The 24,056-nt window shown below is 45.5% G+C and overlaps 1 protein-coding gene across 2 annotated transcripts in view; it reads right to left on the bottom strand.

The window, feature by feature from the left end:
* LOC145714947 (eukaryotic translation initiation factor 1A, X-chromosomal) overlaps positions 1-24,056 on the bottom strand; it is a 795,969-nt gene that overhangs the window by 419,137 nt on the left and 352,776 nt on the right. The window lies entirely within an intron of this gene.

Raw genomic sequence — 24,056 nt, forward strand, 5'->3', positions numbered from 1 at the left:
AGAATTAAGATAAAAATTCCCAAATGGCCTAAAGAGCTGAGACTGATACAGGACATCAAAGCTGCATTTGGAACAAACGCCAGGCTGAGAGGCAGCATTCCCACAGGATGAAAGAGGCGGGGCGCCCTAGCCCTGCCTGTAACCCTGCCGCATCGCCACCCATAGCTGCTTCCAAGAACATCGGTGCCAACCAATGTCAGGGCTGCGTGCAGACCCACCTGCTGCAGGACAGCTCCAAGGAGCCAGGAGCAGAGGGGCTCCCAGCACAACACAGGGGCGGTGCGGAGTTCACTGCAGCTTAGTGGCATCCAGAAAACAAAGCAGGCTGCAAGAAATGTGCTCGTAGCGAGCACAGCTGTTGTCACTAGACTTGAAAGCCGCTTTCTTGAAATCTCTAACTCGGCCCGAAGTCTGGCTAACCCTCTCAGCCTCCAGCGAAGAACCTCTACCCTTGGGTGTTAATCTGCTCCTGAACGCAAGCTTAGGGGCTGTAATTAGAGACACAAAAGGATTTAAGGCCGCCGGCAAAGAGGCAGAAAATCACATGAACCAACCCTATCGATAATCCGGACCCGGCAAAACTACCTGCAACACCGGATGATGGTTTGAGAGTACCATAAATGATGAGGTGGGCAGGCGTGCTTCATTGTAACCAAAACTATCTGTTCCCATACGAAGTTGAAAAAAAAAAAAAAAAAGCCAGAGCAGTTGCAAGCTTTCCAAAGTAATGGATAGCGTGGTATTTAAAAGAAATTTTCCCGAGGATATTTGAAATTATATGTACATTTTAGAAGCTGAGGCTATGGTAATTTTGCCTCCAAAGAGAGAGAGGAGGACTGTGTCCCAGCACTCTTCATGTCATTTCAGTGCACATTCGATAGGATCAGAGCGCAGCAGCCTTAACCCCAGGTCTGAGCAAGACGCCCCCTTTCCCAACACGCTGTGCGCATCAGGCAGACCCTGAGCACATCTCCCGAGGCTGATCTAGTAGGATCAGGAAAATGCCACAAGTGACCCGGTTTCTGGTGTTCACCTGTTCCGAGCCCATCTTAGGCCATGGTGTACCCTCTGTGCCTGCCCAGGACAACAGCCGTGGCTGTCTGTGAAAACACAGGCACAGGAGCCACTCCAGACCCGCCCGGCAGCCCTCCCAGGGAGGTGGCCTGGACACACAGGACAAAGGTGCAGATGACGACTGTCAGCGACACAGAAGAAAAGGTTACCGCATCCGCCCCGAACTTTCCAGTGAGTAGCACTTCCTTCCTCCGCCAAGCAAAGTCGGAACAACAGAGTAGCCCGGAGGGAAGATCTAGGAAGGAGCTTTCGGCTCAGACTCTCTTCATGGCCTAACAGTTCACCTGACTCCTGGGCAGACACCCCCGCCCCCTCCCTGACCACCTGGGCATCGTGCAGGAGAACAGATGTGCACTTGGTGGGGATCACGGTTACAGGTCTCTGTTTCCAGCTGACCCCACACGGGGAGAAAGGAAGCGCTCTCTCTCTTGTGTCTGGGAAAGAAACTTCACAGGGAGAGATAAAGAGCCGCTCGCACCTCCTGACTCACCTTCCCTTCCCGGCTCCTAAGCGATGACAAGATAGCACTGCCCACGGCCCAGGAAACCAGACGCCACGGCTTTGTCCAAGCGGCTCCCCTCGATCCCATCCTGCCTACTCGCTCCCCTGATCACCACACGCAACAAAACAAAACAAGCCTACGGGTAAGAGATACACTAGCAGGAAGGAGTTAGCATGTGAACCGCTGTTTCTACTCATGAAACTCTGGGTACGTAGTTTGCACGGAGGTACATTTCCCCAGAACCTCTGAGAACCACCATACCTGCACTGGCCACCCTCAGTCTTTGCCATAAATGTCAGCCCTTCTCTGGGCCTCTGAGGACGGGCTGGGAGTACAATCAAGTTAAATAAGAGTTGAGCAAGCTAATTCATCATTTGGCCATACTCTCCGGCGGGGCAACACAGGATATTTACGTGTTTGTGGTTCAGTCTATGAATAATTTACAGAGTGCCTTTTTTTTTTTTTTTTTTTTTTTTGAGAGAGACAGAGAGAGAGAGAAAGAGAAAGGGGGCACAAGTGAGTGAGGGGCAGAGAGAAACAGAAGCAGGGCTCACCCGAAGCAGGGCTTGAGCTCACTCGATGTGGGACTCGAACTCACAAACTGTGAGATCATGACCTAGGCTGAAGTCAGATGCTTAACCCACTGAACCACCCAGGCGCCCCCAGAGTGCTTTTCTATAAACTGGTCGGGTTTTGTCTGTTTGTTCGTATTTTTAAGAGTACATGATCTACTTTGGAGCTGTACATAAAGTTCTAGAAAATGCTAATTGATCTGTGAGACAGAAGTCCGATAAGTGGTTGCCTGGGGATGGAGAAAGAGGAGAATGGCAGGCTTTAAACACAGATTTAAATTTCGGCAGAGAAGAATACACGTTACCAGTTCCAGAGAAATTGTTTTAAAAGTACCTACTGGTGCCTCTGTAATAAGGACAATGTAAAACTCAGTTTGAAGTTTTAGTGGTCCTTCCTCTGAGCATCTTCAGGATTTTATAGCAGTGAGTTGCCATGTGCTGGGTGACAGCAACAGACCCTAATACTAACTAATTAACCAGGTTACAGAATTTCATTCATGTTTCTGAACAAAGCACCATTTCAGACTTTTTATTTATTTATTTATTTTTTTTGAGAGAGATAGAGAGAGCAAGCAGGGGAGAGGGGCAAAGAGACTGACAGAATCTCAGCACAGAGCCAGATGTGGCTCCACCCCATGACCCTGCGATCATGACCTGAGTTGAAATCAAGAGTTGGATTCTTAACTGAGCCACCCAGGCACCCCTTAGACTTTTTTCTATTAGGCAAAAAATAATATCGACATATCGTATTAAAAATTAATACAAAGTTATTTAAAAAATTGTTGTAATACCTAAGTGTTATTAAAAGTATTTCAAATTGCACAATGGTATATGTCAAATATATATTTTTAAAAATGATCAAAATAAAGTATGTTTTCATAAAAACAGAAGTGAACAATCATTATCTTGTTATACGTATTGCTTAAAACATTAATTCCCATCTAAACCAGATAATTATCCTGTGCACCCCTCATTTAAAGAAAACTGGACATACAGAATGCAAAAGTGGAGTTCTACACAGTGGCTCCCATCAATCCTTTGGGGCAAAAGTCTCTTCCTTCTCCCCAAGAGTCTTTTAGATAACTTGTCACTGGGGCGCCTGGGTGGCCAGTCAGTTAAGCATCCGACTTCAGCTCAGGTCGTGATCTCGCGGTCCGTGAGTTCAGGCCCCGCATCAGGCTCTGTGCTGACAGCTCAGAGCCTGGAGCCTGTTTCAGATTCTGTGTCTCCCTCTCTCTGACCCTTCCCTGTTCATGTTCTGTCTCTCTCTGTCTCAAAAATAAATATTAAATTTAAAAATTAAAAAAAAATTTAGATAACTTGTCACCTCCGTCAGCTAGCAGGCGCCCTGCATCTCCTCCCTGTCCCTCCACTGACCAGTTCTCTGTGGCATAGATGCTTTGCTTGGAATAGAATTCAGATCATTCTGATATCCTTAAAGATGTTCCTCTACTTAAAAAAAAAAAAAAAAAAAAAAAAAGCTTCTAAAGATATGGGAAGACGCCCAAATTCATTCATAATGAAAAGTGCCCATTTAAATTGTTTTGAATTTTTAAAAATGTTTATTTTACTTTTGAGATAGAGTGTGCATAAGAGAGAGAAGGGGAGGGGCGGAGAGAGGGAGAGAGAATCCCAAGCAGGCTCCACGCTAACAGCACAGATGCAAGGCTCAACCTCACAAACCGTGAGATCATGACCTGAGCCGAAATCGAGTCAGATGTTTAACTGACTGAGCCATCAGGTGCCCTAAAAATGTGCATTTAACCAACGAAGCCATTTTCCACCCATCACATTTGAAAAGAGTACAGAACTAAACTGAAAATAACCTCTGCTAGAGTGGACCTGAGCCTGAAAAGTGGTCCGAGAAATTTGGAGGTGGCTATCACAGTTCGTGCTCCCCAAACTTCTGATTCAAGAACCCCAGGTTGGAAATGGACTGCAACGACCTGTACGTACAGGTACACGGACTCGGGTACAGTTACAGGCTTTCACCAGAAGCACCAGAAATATCCGTCTACAGAGGTTCTGTAGAACAGCGGAGGATCCAGACTGTGGAGCAGCGTGGGGTCGTTAAGAGAAATCGTGACTCAGACCTCAGCGCAGTCAACCCAGAACGATCTCTGCGGATACAGGCGTTAAGTGCACAAGAACGTGTATGATACAAAGAAGCCCAAGATCAGCAGTGAGTGCCAGTGCTGCTCTCCGGAGACGCACAACAGAGGTGCAAGGCCCCTGGGCCACCCAATGCCCTTCTGAGCCCGGGGAGTCGACTGCACCCTGGTGTTACTTTAAGAACTGAATAAATGCAGAATACATGTTAGCTTTAGAATATATCGTAGCCAGCCCTCCAACACCCGCCTTCTTAGGGTCCTTCTTCTTGTCCCGATCACAGAGCAATAAACAGACCTTCTCTGGGGCACTGCCTAGAACAGAACAGGGTGCACAGCTGACGGTTTCCTGGGGACCAACCCTCCTGCTGACTCCTACGAGCACAGGCACACTGAACCCCCAAAGCTTTTCCTCTTTAAAAATGCAACGAGCTGGGGTGCCTGGGGGGCTCAGCTGGTTAAAGTGTCCGACTCTCGGTTTCAGGCTTAGATCATGAGGTCATGGTCTCACGAGTTCAAGCCCTGTGCTGGGCTCTGTGCTGTCAGCGTGGAGCCTGCTTGGGATTCTCTCTCTCCCTCTCTCTCTGCCCTACCCCACTCACACTGTCTCTCTCAAAATAAACTTAATTTAAAAATTGTTTTAAGTTAAGAAAAAAAAATTTAATATAAAAAATTAAAATAAAAATACAGTGAGTTTTTTTAATGCTAGTTTTTATTGTTATAAACATAACTTGTGAGTATAATAATATAATTTATAAAGTTCTATAAAAGTAATAAGTAATACGTTACTTAAATGTACATTTAAAAATGTTTAAGATGGTAAATTTTTTTTTATTGCTCACCATGATAAATATACTTTTATTTATTTTTTTATTTTTTATTTTTTTTAATTTTTATCCAAATTAGTTAGCATATAGTCAACAACAACTTCAGGAGTAGATTCCTTAGTGCCCCTTCCCCATGTAGCCCATCCCCCCTCCCACACCCCCTCCAGTTACCCTTAGTTTGTTCTCCATATTTAGCAGTCTCTTCTGTTTTGTCCCCCTGCCTGTTTTTAGATTCTTTTTGTTTCCCTTCCCTTACGTTCATCTGTTTTGTCTCTTAAAGTCCTCATGTGAGTGAAGTCATAGGATATTTGTCTTTCTGTGACTGGCTCATTTCACTTAGCATAATACCCTCCAGTTCCATCCACGTAGTTGCAAATGGCAAGACCTCATTCTTTTTGATTGCCAAGTAATACCCCATTGTATATATGTACCACATCTTCTTTATCCATTCATCCATCGATGGACATTTGGGCTCCTTCCATACTTTGGCTATTGTCGATAGTGCTGCTATAAACATAGGGGTGCACGTGTCCCTTTGAAACAGCACACCTGTATCCCGTGGACACATGCCTAGTAGTGCAATTGCTGGGTCATAGGGTAGTTCTATTTCTAGTTTTTTGAGGAACCTCCATACTGTTTTCCAGAGTGGCTGCACCAGCCTGCATTCCCAAGATGGTAAATTTTCTGTTATATGTATTGTACCACAATATCTTCAAAAATTAAAACTAAGAACAGGGGGCATCTGGGTGGCTCTGTGGGTTAAATGTCTGACTCTTTTTAAAAAAATTTTTTTTCATGTTTATTTATTTTTGAGAGAGAGAGAGAGAGAGAGAGAGAGAGAGCGCACAAGCAGGGGAGGGGCAGAGAGAGAGGGAGACAGAATCCAAAGCAGGCTCCAGGCTCTGAGCTGTCAGCATAGAGCCTGACACGGGGCTCAAACCCACAAGCCGTGAGATCATGACTTGAGCGAAATTCGGATGCTTAACCAACTGAACCACCCAGGTGTCCCCTCTTTTTTTTTAATGTTTTTTTTTAAAAGAGAGAGAGAGAGAGACAGAGTGACAGAGAGATACAGACAGAGACAGTATGAGTGGGAGAGGGGCAGAGAGAGAGGGAGACACAGAACCTGAGGCAGGCTCTAGGCTCCAGGCTGTCAGCACAGAACCTACGTGGGGCTCAAACTCACAAACCATGAGATCATGACCTGAGCGAAGGCAGACACTTCCGATTGAGCCACCCAGGAACCCCCTTAATCATCTGACCTTTGATCTCAATTCAGGTCTTGGGCTCATGCCCTATGCTGGGCTGCATGCTGGCGTGAAGCATACCTAACAAACCAACCGACCAACCTTGTAAGAATGGGACATACACAGTTCTCTGACTGCTCTTATGTGTTCCACTCACCTGGACTTTGTGGGGCGCCTTCCCATGTCAGGAAACGCTGACATCATTTGTAACAGCAGCACTTTACAGTTTGGGTGGTCTCTAATTCATTTCAGTAATTTCCCTTTGCTGAGTATCTAGGATCCCAGAAACGAAAACTGTGGGTCCAAGACCTGCCTTTTGAAACATGTCGCCAAACTACTCACCGGAAAGTCTGTCTAACCTGTAGTCCAATCGGCATTGTATCATATACATGCTGGTTCCCCACAATCTCACCGATGGGTCTTGCTAACTGTTAGATCTCTGCCAACAAGACAGCCAGAGCCTACCATCTCAGGGGGCGCCTCCGGGGGCGGGGGAGGGGGGCTGGCTCAGTTTGTCAGGCGTCTGACTCTTGGTTTTGGCTCAGGTCATGATCTCACAGTCTGTGAATTCAAGCCCCGTGTCAGGCTCTGCGTTGGCACAGCGGAGCCTGCTTGGGATTCTCTCTCCCTCCCTCTCTCTGCCCCTCCTCCCTCCTTCCCAAAACAAATAATAAATAAACATTAAAAAATACTACTGTCTCATTTTCAAGTAAACCCGCAGATTCCTATGAGAGACGACAGAGGCAACCTCAATCAGCTGGGGAGCTGGTAAGGACTCCCCGAGGCAGTTGATAACACCCAGCTCACCTCTGTGGCGCTTCCCTTCGCATCATCCTTACTGCACTAAGCGCCACTAAATCCTAGAACACGTATCCTGCCTTAGAAAGGTCGTTAACGTGACCACAAAGGAATAATTATACAATATGACGGTGTCTCCCCTATCTCATCCTCTCCAAAGGGCTCCCAAACTGCCCATCTAAGAGTTTATTTTTCTGATTTACAGAGAGGGTAGTCTGTACCACTTGGAAATGAAGTTGTTAATTCAGTGTGGCAATGAAATAGAGTTTTTTCTTCCTTGTTTCTGAGCCTCCTCCTTGGATATGGTTTCAGTCACAAAAAAAAAAAAATTGAGGGGTGCCTGGGTGGCTTAGTCGGTTGAGCATCCGACTTCAGCTCAGGTCATGATCTCGCGGTCTGTGGGTTCGAGCCCCGCGTCGGGCTCTGTGCTGACGGCTCGGGACCTGGAGCCTGCTTCGGATTCTGTGTCTCCCTCTCTCTCTCTGCCCCTTCCCCGCTCATGCTCTGTCTCTCTCTCTGTCAAAAATAAATAAACATTAAAAAAAATAAAAAATAAAAAGTGAATTCCTTTGGGAATAGGCTTTCAAGTCTACTTGTACTAAAAATGGAAGTAAATGCTTCAGTCCATTTATTTTTTAACACACTTTTAAAAAATGTTTATTTGCTTATTTCTGAGAGAGAGAGACAGAGAGAGAGCGAGCAAGGGAGAGAGAGAGAGAGAGAGGGCGACACAGAATCCGAAGCAGGCTCCAGGCTCCGAGCTGTCAGCACAGAGCCCGACACGGGGCTGGAACCCACAAACCCATGAGATCATGACCTGAGCCGAAGTCGGATGCTTAACTGAGCCACTCAGGCTCCTGAGTCCATTTATTTTTTAAAATTTACAGTTAAACTTGAAAGAATACACTAATTCCACTTAAAAAAAAAAAAAAGAGGAGGGGCATGCAAACACTTTAGTGTGAATTAGCCAACTACAAAATGCAAGGTAGAGAATTACTTCTATTTGAAGACAAGAAATCACAAGTACCTTTATGGGGGTTCAGGGTCGCTCCTGTGCATAAAAACATCACGCCCCTCATTCCACTTTTCTCACCACTTCAAGTCCTCCAAAGTTCTGCAATCTGATTTGCAGGAACAGGCAGCGCGCTCCCCCCAGACCTCAGCACTGCGCTAGAAACTCCCGGTAGCTGACCAGTGTACAGGCAGCCCTGCACCATTTTCACTCAAAGGCGAAAACGCAGTAGCCTGCCACCTTGTGGAAACAAGAGGTAACAACACTTCATCTGAAGCGTCAGTGCAGCTCTCTAACAGAAGAACCTACATATGCCTGAAGAAGAGAGAAAAGCATTCTAACAGGCACATGAAAAGATGCTCAACCTCACTCATCATCAGGGAAATACAAATCAAAACCGCAATGAGATACCACCTCACACCGGTCAGAGTGGCTAAAATTAACCACTCAGGAAACAACAGATGCTGGCAAGGATGTGGAGGAATGGGGAACCCTCCTGCACCGTGGGTGGGAATGCAAACTGGTGCAGCCACTCTGGAGAACAGTATGGAGGTTCCTCAAAAAATTGAAAATAGAACTACCCTCTGACCCAGCAACTGCACTACTAGGTATTTATCCAAAGGATACAAAAATGCTGATTTGAAGGGGCATATGCACCCCAGTATTTACAGCAGTAATATCAACAATAGCCAAAGTATGGAAAGAGCCTAAACGTCCATCAACTGACAAATGGATAAAGGAGATGTGGTTTATTTTGCATTGTGGGTGGGAATTCCAGCTGGTGCAGCCACTCTGGAAAACATTATGGAGGTTCCTCAAAAAACTAAAAATAGAACTAGCCTACATCCCAGCATTGCACTACTAGGCAATTATCCATAGGATACAGGGGTGCTGTTTCAAAGGGACGCATGCACCCCAATGTTTAGAGCAGCACTATCAACAATAGCCGAAGTGTGGAAAGAGTCCAAATGTCCATCGATGGATGAATGGATAAAAAAGATGTGGTGTATATATACAATGGAGTATTACTCGGCAATCAAAAAGAATGAAATCTCGCCATTTGCAACTACGTGGATGGAAATGGAGGGTATTATGCTAAGTGAAATTAGTCAGAGAAACACAAATATCCTATGACTTCACTCATATGAGGACTTTAAGGGACAAAACAGATGAACCTAAGGGAAAGGAAACAAAAATAATCTAAAAACAGGGAGGGGGACAAAACAGAAGAGACTCATAAATATGGAGGACAAACAGAGGGTTACTGGAGGGGTTGTGGGAGGGGTTGTGGGCTAAATGGGTAAGGGGCACTAAGGAATCTACTCCCGAAATCATTGTTGCACTATATACTAACTAATTTGGAAGTAAATTTAAAAAAATAAAAAAGAAAATAAAAAAGAATAATCTATCCAACAAGGCTGTAATTCAGAATAGAAGGAGAGATAACAAGTTTCCAGAAAAAAAGAATAGTTTAAGAATTTCATCACCTCTAAACCAGCCTTAGGAGAAAACTTAGAGCAAATTCTTTCAATAGAAATAAAAGGCTACAGTCAACAGTAATAAAACTATGAAAGGAAAAAAAAATCAACAGATAAATGGTAACGTAATAAAAGTAGATTAATCACATATACAACCACCGTGGAGTTTAAAGCACAAAAGCAGTAAATTCAATTGTATCTATAAAAACCATTCAAAGGTGGGAGCACCTGGGTGACTTAGTTAAGCATGTAACTCTTGATTTTCATTCAGATCATTATCCCAGGGTTGTAGGATTGAGCCCTGTGTTGGCTCCATACCAAGCATGGAGGTTGCTTGGAAAACTACATCTCCTTCTGCCCTCCCATGCTCACACATGCACTTGCTATCTCTCTCAAAAAAAAAAAAAAAAAAAAAAAAAAAATTAAAGGATTCACAGAATAAAAAGATATGTTATATATACATGTGTGTGTATATGTCTATAAGGAGTAAAAATTTAACGCTTTTAGAATGGGTTCAAACCTTAGCCACCATGAACTTAATATAGACTAATATTAGAGAAGACTTGTATACAAACATAATAATAAACACAAATCAAGAACCAGTAATAGATATGAAAAGAAAAAAGAGAAAGGAATCCAAGTATATCACTAAAGAAGGTCATAAAACCACAAGGGAAGAAGACCAAGAGAAGAAAGGAACAGAGAAGGACTACAAAAAACAATGCTAAAAATGGCAAAATATACATACCTATCAATAATTGCTTTGAATGTAAATGGGTTAAATGGTTCAATAAAAAGATACAGAGACTGAATGGATAAAAAACAAGACCAATCTATATGTTGTCTAAAGGAGGCTCACTTCAGACCTAAAGACACATGTAGATCTAAAATAGAGTGATGGAGGGGTGCCTGGGTGACTCAGTCAGTTAAGTGTCTGACTTCAGGTTCAGGTCATGCTCTCACAGTTTGTGAATTTGAGCCCCACATCAGGGTCTGTGCTGACAGCTCAGAGCCTGGAGTCTGCTTTGGATTCTTTCTCTGTTCCTCCCCTGCTTGCTCTCTCTCTCTCCCTCTCTCTCTCAAAAATAAACAAACATTAAAAAATAATAAAATGAAGTGATGAAAAAATACAATGCAAATGGAAGCAAAGAGAAATCTGGGGTAGCAATACTGTATCAGACAAAATGGACTTTAAAATAAAGGCTTTAAGAAAAGAGAGAGAAGATGGGAGCGGTGAAATATATATGGAACTATTTGCAGATGTAAAGGAAGAAATTAATATTCACACAATAAAAATAAAGGACTTTAGTAGCCCACTTTTCAACAGACAGATCCCAGATAGAAAACCAACAACGAAACAATGGCTTTGAATGATGTATTGAACCAGATGGACCTAATAGATATATACAGAGCATTCCATCCAAAAACAACAGAACACACATTCTTTTCAAGCGTACAAGGAACAGTATCCATAACACATCACATGCTAGGCCACAAAACATGTCTCAACAAATTCATTAAGTCTGAAATCATAAAACAATGGGCATAATTTATAACCACAATAGTATGAAATGAGAAATCAATGAAAAGAAATCAAAGGGAAAGATACAAGTCTTTGTGAGGGAGCTAAGATTCTCACAATCATTGCCAAGATGGCAATGTAATAGGAGGACGCAAAGCTTGTGTGTGAAATACAACTAGATAACTATCAAATCATTCTGAATACCCAAGAAATGAATGACAGAACAAACTCTATAACTAGAGGGAGAGAAGAGGCCATATCAAGGATGGTGGTATGGTGGTAACTGCAGAGAGTTGCTTTGGAGTAGAAACAGATAACAGGTGCTGTGGAGGGATGGGAGCCATGGTTGCAGAGAATGAGAGACAGACAGACAGAGAGAGAGAGAGAGAGAGAGAGAGAGAGGGAGAGAGAGAGAGAGAGAGAGGGAGACAGAGAGAGAGAGAGAGAGAGAGAGAGAAAGAGAGACAGGGAGAGGGAGAGGGAGAGGGAGAGGGAGAGGGAGAGGGAGAGGGAGAGGGAGAGGGAGAGGGAGAGGGAGAGAGAAGCAAGAGGGAGAGAGAAGCAGATAGGGGACCATGCAAAGATATGCTGCCCCAAAGTCATTGTTTGGGAAAATGAGAGAGGCTGATTTTCATAGTACTTGCAACCAGAGGGCCTTGAATACTGGAATATTAAAAGGTCAGAGGACTTTGGTGGGATAGAGCCCTGAGGGCACTGCCATGCTCCTGGAGAGAAGGCAAGCAAATAACCCCAGGGCAGACAGCATGATGTGAGGAACACTTGGGGCACAAAAGGGGTAGCTTTATTACTCTTCTGAGAGACATTCTGTTAGAGGGACAAAGAGAAAGGCAGGATCCATTTCCCTCCCTGGCTCTCAGCATGAATTGAGTCACCTGCTGACGGTAGACTGGCCTTGATGTTGGCTGTCTTAGCAGGCTTATATCAGGTCCCATGTCCCTGAACTCTGGCGTGACTTCCCTTCTGACCCAAAGCTACTTCAGTCCCAGTGTGGTGACATCCTGTCCCAATAAGACCAGTGTAAGCCCCTACCACAGCATGTCCCTAAAGCCTGGAGTTTAAAGAGTTAGGAGACTTGCCTGGGATAGAGCCTAATGTACACTGCCCTCTTCCTGGAGGGAAGGCATGCAATGACCCAGAGATGGATAACATGGAAACAGTGATCTGACAATACAGGGGAGAGATTATTCACTCTTCTCAGTGTGCTTCCCTGCAAACATCAGCCATGGAGGGACAAAGGAACTAGATGGTGCCATTGTGCTCCCCTTCTCTCAGCATAAACACATAGCCACCTGCAGTAAGAATCAGAGCATGTAGAATGGATGTATGAACCTGCTTCAGGTTCAACAACCCTGAACTCTGGTGGGACTACCCTTCTCGATGAAGCGTGCCTCAGTCCCAGTGCAGCAGGCCTCTTACTCAGAAGATCAGCAGAAATCCCTCCACACACCATGTCTCCCAACCAGAGAGTCTTCAGGAACTCAGTTCTTGTAGAAATAGTGACAGGTCTCATCACAAGCATACCAGAGCACACCTAGTTAAAACTCTCACATCCTGGCCATGTACCAAACACTTCCTACAGAAAGCAGGGAGAGCCTCAGAAGACAAATGGCCTGAAGACAGAGGAGCCAAAACACAGAAGTGGAGTGCACTCAGCTCATACCAGAACATTCCCTGAAGTGCAAGGCCCTGGACACTACATGACCTTTTATTCTTCATAAGGCCATTACTCTCAGGAGCAGGAAATAAAACATGATTTTCTAACACAAATAATAAGACAGAGACCTAGACAAAATGCCAAGATGAAGGATTAATTACACAAGAAACAACTAGAGAGTGAAACAGATATATGTAACAGAGTTTAAGTGAAACAGATAGAAGTAACATTTCTGATGAAAATTTAAAGTCATATTCATAGATATACTCCCTGGGATTTAGGAAAGCATGGAACACATCAGGGAGACCCTTAAAATAGAGACAAAAGAGTCAAACAATTATTCAGAAATGAAAAATGCTATAACTGAGATTGGCCCTGATGCTGGCTTGATGCAACAAACATGAAGGTCGAAGAATCAAAGGAACCAATAAGTGATATATAAGATAAAAAAATAAAATATTAAAGCTGATCAGAAGAGAGAAAGAGGAATTATAGAACATAAGAACAGACTTAGGGAAGTCAGTGGCGCAATCAAATGTAACAACACTCATATCATAGGAATCCCAGAAGAAGAATAGAGAGAAAAGGAGCAGAAAACTTATTTGAGGAAATAACAGCTGAAAACTTCCCTAATCTGGGGAAGGAAACAGACATCAATATCCAAGGAGCATAGAACTCCCATCAAAATCAACAAAAGCAGGTAAACACCAAGACATATTATATAATATTTGCAAAATATAGTGTTAAAATTTTTCTGAAAACAGTTAGGCAAAAGAAGTCTGTAATTTACAAAGGAAGACCCATAAGAAGAGTTATGACTTCTCAACAGAAACTTAGTAACCCCCAAGGAAGGGGCATGATATATCCATGTGATGGCCAGTAACAATCCACAGCAATCAATATTCTACCAGGAAGGATGTAATTCAGAACAAAACGACAGATAAAGAGTTTCTCAGACAAACAAAAACCAAGTGAATTTCTGACCACTAAATCAGGCCTGCAAGTTTAGTACCTCAATATTAAAGGGACTCTGAGTGGAAAGGAGAGACTAAACGTGACAAAGACGAGAAATAATCACAGAAATCTCCAGGAACAATAACAAAACAAGTAATAAAATGGCGGTAAATACATATGAATCAATAATTACTCTGAATGTAAATGGACTAAATGTTCCATTCAAAAGACATAGGCTGTTAGAATGGATTTAAAAACCAATATCAATCTATATGCTGCCTAAAAGAGACTCATTTTGTATCTAAAGACACCTGCAGATTGAAAACACCGAGATGGAAAAACATTTATCACACAAATGCACATCAAAAGAAATCTGGATTAGCAATACTTATATCAGACAAATTAGATTTTTAAAAATGTTTTTATGTTATTTTTGAAAGAGAAAGAGAGGCAGACTGTGAGTGGGGGAGGGGCAGAGGGAGGGGGAGACACAGAATCTGAAACAGGTTCTGTTGTGCCCAGAATTCGCGATCCCCAAAGACCACCAGGGAGCCGAGTCCGATGCAAAAGCAAAGAGCCTTTATTCGAGCTAGCTAGCGCTCAATCCCCTACCTGCACAGACACAGCGGTGAGATGCCAGAGAGAGCCAGCGAATTTCAAAAGCACAAAGGTTTTATAGGGGTCTAGGGGCAGTTGGTGAGGTAATGGCTGTGGCCTCAGCCGATTGGCTGGGGAAGGGTCGGGGTCCCGTTATACAGGTCGCCGGGCGTGTTTTGATCAGGAAGTTGAACGGGTGAGCGGGAGGTTACTCAAGGGGTGGAGGCGTGGTCTGAGGTTTCTGCGATTTTCCCGGAAAGGGGCCATGTCGGGGACATAGTCACTCAAGGTGGAGGACACAGAACGAGATGGAGTCGGCCGGCATAGGTCCGCTCTTTCATTCCCCCCTTGTCATGTAGCTTGCAGACCCAATCATGGGACTGGCTGCATTTCTATTTTGTCCTCTTCTGTTGTTGCGTCCACACGACTCCTGAAACAGAATGCTACGGGCACCAGTGACAGTCACAACAAAGTTTATTACAATGACAGGCAAGGCCGACCGATCGGGACCAACATTTCTTGATAAGAGTGCGGCCCCGAACAGCCAGGGTACAAAGTTTTTACAGCCGATCACATCGTTTTATCATCACCTGGGAACAGAACAAAGAAACATTTTCCAGATGAGTTAGAAACAGTTGCCAGATGAGTTAGAAACAGTTGCCTAATGAAGTGTTTATTTTAGACTTTCTGCCTGTAAGTTGCAACCAGTGGATCTCCTTGACCCTGCCTCTGGTGCTCTTTTCTTTGAACTTTTGTTTCCTTAATTGGTGAAGCCTAATTTACAAGAGTATGAGGGGTAGTTTACAAGAGCAAAGCAAGGCTGTTATCTCTTAACCTTCAGTGTCAACAGAAAGCTGTTATTTTTCGAGCTAAGTATTAGCCCTACACTACAATTTAACCCTTACACTGTTGTTAGGTGCTCACACTGAGCACGGAGGACCATTAGTTGCACGGCCCCCACGCGGTCCCTGACAAACCGGACCAGTCTGTTGATGATACAGGGTCCGAGGATTACTAGTAGGAGCAGGATGGGGAGGGGTCCGGCAAGGGCCGAGATGAGGGTAGTTAACCAGGGAGACCAGTTGAACAAAGACTCGTACCAGGACTGAGATTGTTCTCTCTCTAACTTTTGTTTCTGCAGCCCTTCCCTTATGAGGGCCATAGATTCTTTTACGACCCCCGAGTGATCAACATAGAAGCAACATTCTTCCCCTAGGGCTGCACATAGTACTCCTTGCTACAGGAATAATAAGTTTACTCCTCTTCTGTTTTGGAGTGCTACTTCTGATAAGGAAGTAAGGGATTCCTGTAAATGAGAAATTGATTTTTCAATCTTTCTATGTCTAAGTCAATGGCTGCCCTTAGGGTTCCGTAGTTTTTGTCCCGGATGACGAGTGAGGATATTCCGGTCCCCGCTCCCGCTAATCGCAATCCCAAGAACACAGCCAGAGTTAGGGTTGTAATAGTCTCTCTTTACTTTGGGGGTTAGCAGAGCCTAACCTGTTAAGCATTTCTCCCCCTGAATGGTACACTAACTTGGGGATCAACTGCACGGCTATGCAGAAGCTTTCCTTCAAGGAGTTAAGGACCTGGGAGTGGACGCAGGGAGTGAGGCCGCTGGAACATGCCCACCATGCATTTTTAGGGGGAAGTAGATACACTGTCTCCCTGGGGACTGTTAGGGTTTCACTACAGAGATGTGACTGCCTGGGGGGCACGTGGCCTGTACAAGTGCCTTGCCCTGTTACCGCCTGGAGGGTTAATCTTGCAGTAGCCTGCTGTCATCTGCAGGAGCTAGAGTTGGAGGCTGTTGTATAATTGCCCCATAATATGGGGGCCTGACATCTAGATAGAGCCAACAGGACTTGGTCAGGTCAACACTAAACAGTGTTTAGTACCTGGTATGCTCCCACAACCATGCTCCACAGGAGGTCTGCATCAGATAGTAAGTTGTGACCCGGGGCAGGGGATGCGGGTGACACTCTGGTAGGGACAGGGGATGTGGAGGGCCGTGTGGCTGGGGCCTGGGTGCTTCTGGGCGTGGCCGTCTGGGCGGAAGCAGGTCGGGGAACTAGCACTTGGTTGGGTCCTACCCTTGTGGGGGACTGCTGGGTAAGGGGAGTTGCTTGCATTCAGAGGGTAAATAACACTCCCTTGTCCTTGGCTCCCAGCCTAACCCGGTCGTATATCCTGAGTCCCCAGGTCTTTCCACTCTCCCATCCTGTTGTTTCTTTACCTTGGCTTGTAAAGGATATAACTATGGGATTACCGCGCCCCCAGACATATGGTGGTCAGGGGCCACTGGGCCGCTTAACCACCATGAGATCTCCGGTGCGTGGTGGGGTCCACCAGATGTACCCCATCGAGACACATGACCAGGAGGTGCAAAAGTAGTTAGCCACGTTCCCGCATGTGCTCGAGCGAGAGTGGCCAGGGCAGACATAGAAATGAAGGTTCTGCGCATGGAATCTGGGGGCATATGGTGACAAGGGGGACAGAGTTTGGAGGTCTACGCAAAGTTCTGGGAACCAAGTGTCCCTGGGGTGGCTCTGGGATGTCTGATTAAGTATTGTCCCCGAGCTGGTGTCTATGATCTGCCAGGTGATGTTTTGGGGGGCGTGGGGACTCCCGGCAGCATGAGCAATGACAAACAGAGTTAACAGAGTTACCAATATTAGGTGGGTCAAATGCGCTGTAGCTTGAGCTTGAGCAGGTTGTGTTGGTCCCGACTGATGGCCCATCGCGTGACGAAGTCCTTCCGGATCGAGGAGGGATCCGCTGGCCAAACGTGGGTGTGATGGGCCCAGGTCACGATGCTGTCTACTTTGAGAGTGGTGGGGGTTGTCAGCACCACGATGTAGGGTCCCTTCCAGCGCGGCTCGAGGGTCTCTCGGTGGTGCCTCTTGACGTAGACCCAGTCTCCCGGCCTGTACTGATGAGGTGTTGGGGCCGGGCCAGCCTCGTAGATGGCACGGAGGCACGGCCAAATGTCCTTGTGTGCCCTCTGGAGCCCTCTCAAGGAAATAAAAGGTTCTTGATCTTCAAACTCAGCAAGAAGTTCAGCTCGAAGGTTGGGAATAATAGCGGGTGGCCTGCCAAACATCATCTCGTAGGGAGAAAAAACCCAAGGTGTAAGGAGTGTTCCTAACCTGGTAAAGGGCTTACGGTAGGAGAGTCATCCAGTCCCCGCCAGTCTCCATGGTTAATTTGGTAAGGGTCTCTTTTAGGGTTCTATTCACTCTTTCTACCTGTCCTGAGCTCTGGGGCCTATAAGCACAATGCAATTTCCACTTTGCCCCCACAGCCTTGGCTACTGCCTGCGTTACCTGCGAGGTAAAAGCTGGTCCATTGTCTGATCCTATCACGGCAGGAAAACCATACCTGGGTAAGATGTCTTCTAGTAGCTTCTTAGCCACCATCTGAGCCGTTTCATGCTTGGTTGGGTATGCCTCCACCCAGCCAGAGAAGCTCTCTGTAAATACTAAAAGATATTTATAACCATACTTTCCTGGTTTGACTTCAGTGAAGTCGACTTCCCATCGGGCTCCCGGTCTGGTGCCTCTGAGCCTGGTTCCTTTTTTATTTGATGTGGCTCTCGCGTTGGTGAGTTGGCAGGTCTTGCAGGCAGATACAACTTGCTCTATTTTGGTGTCCTGTTGGTGAATCTTGATTCTGGCATGTCGGATTAAGTCTTTCAATTTTCGGACCCCCCTATGAGTAGACCGATGCGTGTGCTCTAATACTGAGACTCCGAGCCAGTCTGGCAGCACGAGCTCCTTGTTAGGTGTATACCACCATCCCTTTATCTCCTGGGCCATGGGGAGTTTCTTGATCCGCTGTAACTCCTCCTGGGAGTATTTGGGCTGGTCTGGTAAAACTGGGTCTCCTGGGTCCGGTAGTTGTATGGTCATGGTGGGGACTGAAGTAAGGGCTACTGCCTTGCCTGCCTGGTCAGCCTTTTGATAACCTCTAGCTAGCGGGTTATCAGCTTTCTGGTGCCCTTGGCAGTGGATAATGGCTAGCTTGGCAGGAAGCCATAAGGCCGTAAGCAGGTTAAGTATCTCCTGCTTATTTTTTATAGTCCGTCCTTCTGCCGTCAGTAACCCCCTCTCCTGATAAGTTGCCCCATGAATATGAGCTGTGGCAAACGCATAACGGCTGTCTGTGTAGATGTTAAGCCATTTTCCAGCTCCCAGCATCAGCGCCTTGGTGAGGGCTATGAGCTCTGCTCGCTGGGCTGACGTTCCGGAGGGTAGAGCCTCCGCCCGTACGGTGTCCGTTTCGGTTACCACCGCTGCACCCGCATACCTGTGTCTGTCCCGCATAAAGCTGCTGCCATCAGTGAACCAAGTAGCCTCGGCATCGGGGAGGGGCCGGTCGGTCAGGTCCGTCCGGAATCCATGTACTTGTTCCAGGGTTCCTGCACAGTCATGTAGTGGAGCACCTAGGTCAGGGTCGGGCAGGAGGGTTGCAGGATTGAGGGCTGCACTGGGGTGGAACCGCACTCGTGGAGGGCTGAGTAGGAGGCTCTGATAATGAGTCATAGGTGTATTGCTCATCCATCTATCCGGAGGCTGTTTCAGGACCCCTTCAATGGCGTGTGGGGTCGTGATCCAGATCTCCTGTCCTAGGGTCAGTTTGTCTGCGTCCTTGACTAGGAGTGCTGTCGCCGCAATAATTCTTAGGCATGGCGGCCAGGCGGCAGCCACTGGGTCTAGCTTCTTGGACAGGTAAGCCACCGGGCGGTTCCAGGGGCCTAAGGCTTGAGTTAGAACCCCTTTTGCTATTCCCTTGTGTTCATCTACAAAGACATGGAAGGGCCTCGTAATGTCTGGTAGGCCCAGGGCTGGGGCACTTAGGAGGGCCTTTTTTAACTGATTAAAGGCAGTTTCTTCTTTTTCAGCCCACTTAAATGTTTTCCCCTCTTTGGTAGCTTCATATAGGGGCCTGGCGATCTCAGCAAAACCCGGAACCCAGAGGCGACAGTAGCCGGCCGATCCTAGGAATTCCCTTATTTCTCTTCAGGAGGTGGGAGTAGGGATCTTCAGGACAGTTTCTTTTCTGGCATCTGATAACCGCCACTGTCCGCCTTCCAGGATGTATCCCAGGTAACTTACCCTCTCCCTGCATATCTGAGCCTTCTTCACAGATGCCCGGTACCCCAAGGCCCCCAGGGTAGCCAGCAGGTCCTGGGTCCCTCACTCACAGTCCTTGGCCGTGTCGGCAGCAATCAGGATGTCATCTACATACTGTAGAAGGGCGAGGCCAGGGCGCTCCCTTCTGTACTCACCCAGGTCCTTGTGTAGTGCCTCATCGAAGATGGTGGGTGAATTTTTGAATCCCAGAGGTAGCCGTGTCCAGGTGAGTTGCCCGCTGTCGCCCTCCTCCGGATCACGCCACTCGAAGGCGAACAAGGGTTGGCTCTGCGGTGCCAGCGGCAGACTGAAGAAGGCGTCCTTTAAATCTAGTACAGTATACCAGACCCTGGAGGGCGCCAAGGAGCTCAAGAGAGTATATGGGTTGGGAACAGTTGGGTCTATGTCCGTGACCCTCTTATTTACTTCCCAGAGGTCTTTAACCGGTCGGTAGTCATTTGTGTGAGGCTTTTTGACTGGCAGTAGGGGGGTGTTCTAGGCAGACTGGCAAGGAACTAGTACCCCTAAGCTTCGTAGTCTCCGGATGTGTGGTTGGATCCCCTTCCAGGCCTCCTGACACATGGGGTATTGTTTGATCCTTACCGGACCTTCTCCTGGCTTGAGCTCTACCGGGACCGCGGTCCTGTGAGCGGCTAGTCCTATCAACCCCCCCCCCTCCCCCCGTCTCAGCCCAAACCGAGGAGAATTCTTGTAGCCATCTGTCTATATTATCCTCTCTCGGGAGCGCCTCCTGGTGGAGGTGGTATTCATCCTCCAGTTTCATGGTCAGGACCTGGATGCGGTGGCCCTTGCCATTGAGGACCTGAGCTCCCCCCCTCCCCTTGTCTGAAAGTTATCTGAGCTCCAATCTTGGTCAGTAAGTCCCGTCCTAACAGCGGGTAGGGGCATTCCGGTATTACCATAAAGGAGTGGGATACCCGGCCCATCCCCAAATCTACCATTCTTCAGGTACTCCATGAATACTGGCTCATACCAGTTGCCCCTTGTACCCAGGACTTCTTGCTGGCTAGCTTTCCTTGTGGGGTACGGAGGTCCGAATGTTGTGCTCCAGTGTCAATGAGGAAGTCAACAGGGGTCCCCTCCACTTTAAGAGTTACCCTGGGTAGCAGAACAGAGTCTCTGGAGCCAAGCGCAGACTAGAGGCCCACTGAAGAGGGGCCCCTCCCGAAGTGGATCTCTGAAGGAAAAGCGAGCTGAGCCTGCCCCTCCCGCCCCTGTGCACCTTTGCCGATCCACCCCAGCTAATACGTCAGATCCTCAGCACCACAAGCCTGGCAGTGTGCAAGTAGCCCAGACGGGCCACACCACCCCACAGTGCATCCCGCCCCTAGGAGAGGGGAAGAGAAGGTACACACCAGTCTGACTGTGGCCCCAATGGTGGGCTGGGAGTAGACATCAGGTCTCACTGCGGCCCCATCCACCAACGCGAGTTATTCAAGACAGCACAGGGGAAGTGCCCTGCAGTTCCGCACCACTCCAGGGACGATCCAAAATGATGAAACGGAAGAATTCCCCTCAGAAAAACATCCAGGAAATAACAACAGCTAACAAACTGATCAAAAATGACTTAAACAATATAACAGAAAGTGAATTTAGAATAATACTCATAAAATTAATCGCTGGGCTTGAAAACAGTATGAAGGACAGCAGAGAATCTCTTGCTACAGAGATCAAGGGACTAAGGAACAGCCAGGAGGAGCTAAAAAATGCTATCAATGAGTTGCAAAATAAAATGGAAACAACTATAGCTCGGATTGAAGAGGCAGAGGAGAGAATAGGTGAACTAGAAGATAAAATTATGGAAAAAGAAGAATCTGAGAAAAAGAGATAAAAAAATCCAGGAGTACGAGGGGAAAATTAGAGAACTAAGTGATGCACTAAAGAGAAATAATATATGCATAATTGGTATTCCAGAGGAGGAAGAGAGAGGGAAAGGTGCTGAAGGGGTACTTGAAGAAATAATAGCTGAGAACTTCCCAGATCTGGGGAAGGAAAAAGGCATTGAAATCCAAGAGGCACAGAGAACTCCCTTCAGACGTAATTTGAATCGATCTTCTGCATGACATATCATAGTGAAACTGGCAAAATACAAGGATAAAGAGAAAATTCTGAAAGAAGCTAGAGATAAACGTGCTCAAACATATAAAGGGAGACCTGTAAGACTCATGACCGATCTCTCTACTGAAACTTGACAGGCCAGAAAGGAATGGCCAAAATGGCATCACATTTTCTTCAATGTGATGAACAGAAAAAAAATACGCAGCCGAGAATCCTTTATCCAGCAAGTCTGTCATTTAGAATAGAAGGAGAGAGAAAGGCTTTCCCAAACAAACAAAAACTGAAGGAATTTGTCACCACTAAACCAAGCCTACAAGAGATCCTAAGGGGGATCCTGTGAGACAAAGTACCGGAGACATCGCTACAAGCATGAAACCTACAGACATCACAATGACTCTAAACCCATATCTTTCAATAACAACACTGAATGTAAATGGACTAAATGCACAAACCAAAAGACATAGGGTATCAGAATGGATAAAAAAAACAAGACCCATCTATTTGCTGTCTACAAGAGACTCATTTTAGACCTGAGGACACCTTCAGATTGAGTGTGAGGGGATGGAGAACTATTTATCATGCCACTGGAAGTCAAAAGAAAGCTGGAGTAGCCATACTTCTATCAGACAAACTAGACTTTAAATTAAAGGCTGTAACAAGAGATGAAGAAGGGCATTATATAATAATCACAGGGTCTGTCCATCAGGAAGAGCTAACAATTATAAATGTCTATGCGCCGAATACAGGAGCCCCCAAATATATAAAACAATTACTCACAAACATAAGCAACCTTATTGATAAGAATGTGGTAATTGCAGGGGACTTTAACACTCCACTTACAGAAATGGATAGATCATCTAGACACACGGTCAATAAAGAAACAAGGGCCCTGAATGATACATTGGATCAGATGGACTTGACAGATATATTTAGAACTCTGCATCCCAAACCAACAGAATATACTTTTTTCTCGAGTGCACATGGAACATTCTCCAAGATAGATCACATACTGTGTCACAAACAGCCCTTCATAAGTATACAAGAATTGAATTTATACCATGCATACTTTCAGACCACAATGCTATGAAGCTTGAAATCAAACACAGGAAAAAGTCTGGAAAGCCTCCAAAAGCGTGGAGGTTAAAGAACACCCTACTAAAGAATGAATGGATCAACCAGGCAATTAGAGAAGAAATTAAAAAAAATATATGGAAACAAATGAAAATGAAAATGAAAATACAACAATCCAAACGCTTTGGGATGCAGCGAAGGCAGTCCTGAGAGGAAATACATTGCAATCCAGGACTATCTCAACAAACAAGAAAAATCCCAAATACAAAACCTAACAGCACACCTAAAGGAAATAGAAGCAGAACAGCAAAGACAGCCTAAATCCAGCATAAGAAGAGAAATAATAAAGATCAGAGCAGAAATAAACAATATAGAATCTAAAAAAACTGTAGAGCAGATCAACAAAACCAAGAGTTGGTTTTTAGAAAAAATAAACAAAATTGATAAACCTCTAGCCAGGCTTCTCAAAAAGAAAAGGGAGATGACCCAAATAGATAAGATCATGAATGAAAATGGAATTATTACAATCAATCCCTCAGAGATACAAGCAATTATCAGGGAATACTATGAAAATTTATATGCCAACAAACTGGACAACCTGGAAGAAATGGACAAATTCCTAAACACACACATCCTTCCAAAACTCAATCAGGAGGAAATAGAAAGCTTGAACAGACCCATGACCAGTGAAGAAATTGAATCAGTCATCAAAAGTCTCCCAACAAATAAGAGTCCAGGACCAGGTGGCTTCCCTGGGGAGTTCTACCAGACGTTTAAAGCAGAGATAATACCTATCCTTCTCAAGCTATTCCAAAAAATAGAAAGGGAAGGAAAACTTCCAGACTCATTTTATGAAGCCAGTATTACTTTGATTCCTAAACCAGACAGAGACCCAGTAAAAAAAGAGAACTACAGGCCAATATCCCTGATGAATATGGATGCAAAAATTCTCAGTAAGATACTAGCAAATCGAATTCAACAGCATATAAAAAGAATTATTCACCATGACCAAGTGGGATTCATTCCTGGGCTGCAGGGCTGGTTCAATATTTGCAAATCAATCAATGTGATACATCACATTAATAAAAGAAAATATAAGATCCATATGATCCTGTCAATCGATGCAGAAAAGTCCTTTGACACTATTCAGCACCTTTCTTAATAAAAACCCTCGAGAAAGTCGGGATAGAAGGAACATACTTAAAGATCATAAAAGCCATTTATGTAAAGCCCACAGCTAACATCATCCTCAATGGGGAAAAACGGAGAGCTTTTTCCCTGATATCAGGCACACGACAGGGATGCCCACTCTCACCGCTGTTGTTTAACATAGTGTTGGAAGTTCTAGCATCAGCAATCAGACAACAAAAGGAAATCAAAGGCATCAAAATTGCAAAGATGAAGT

Source organism: Panthera onca, chromosome Y (assembly GCF_046562875.1).
Source record: "Panthera onca isolate mPanOnc1 chromosome Y, mPanOnc1 haplotype 2, whole genome shotgun sequence".
Taxonomy (NCBI): domain Eukaryota; kingdom Metazoa; phylum Chordata; class Mammalia; order Carnivora; family Felidae; genus Panthera; species Panthera onca.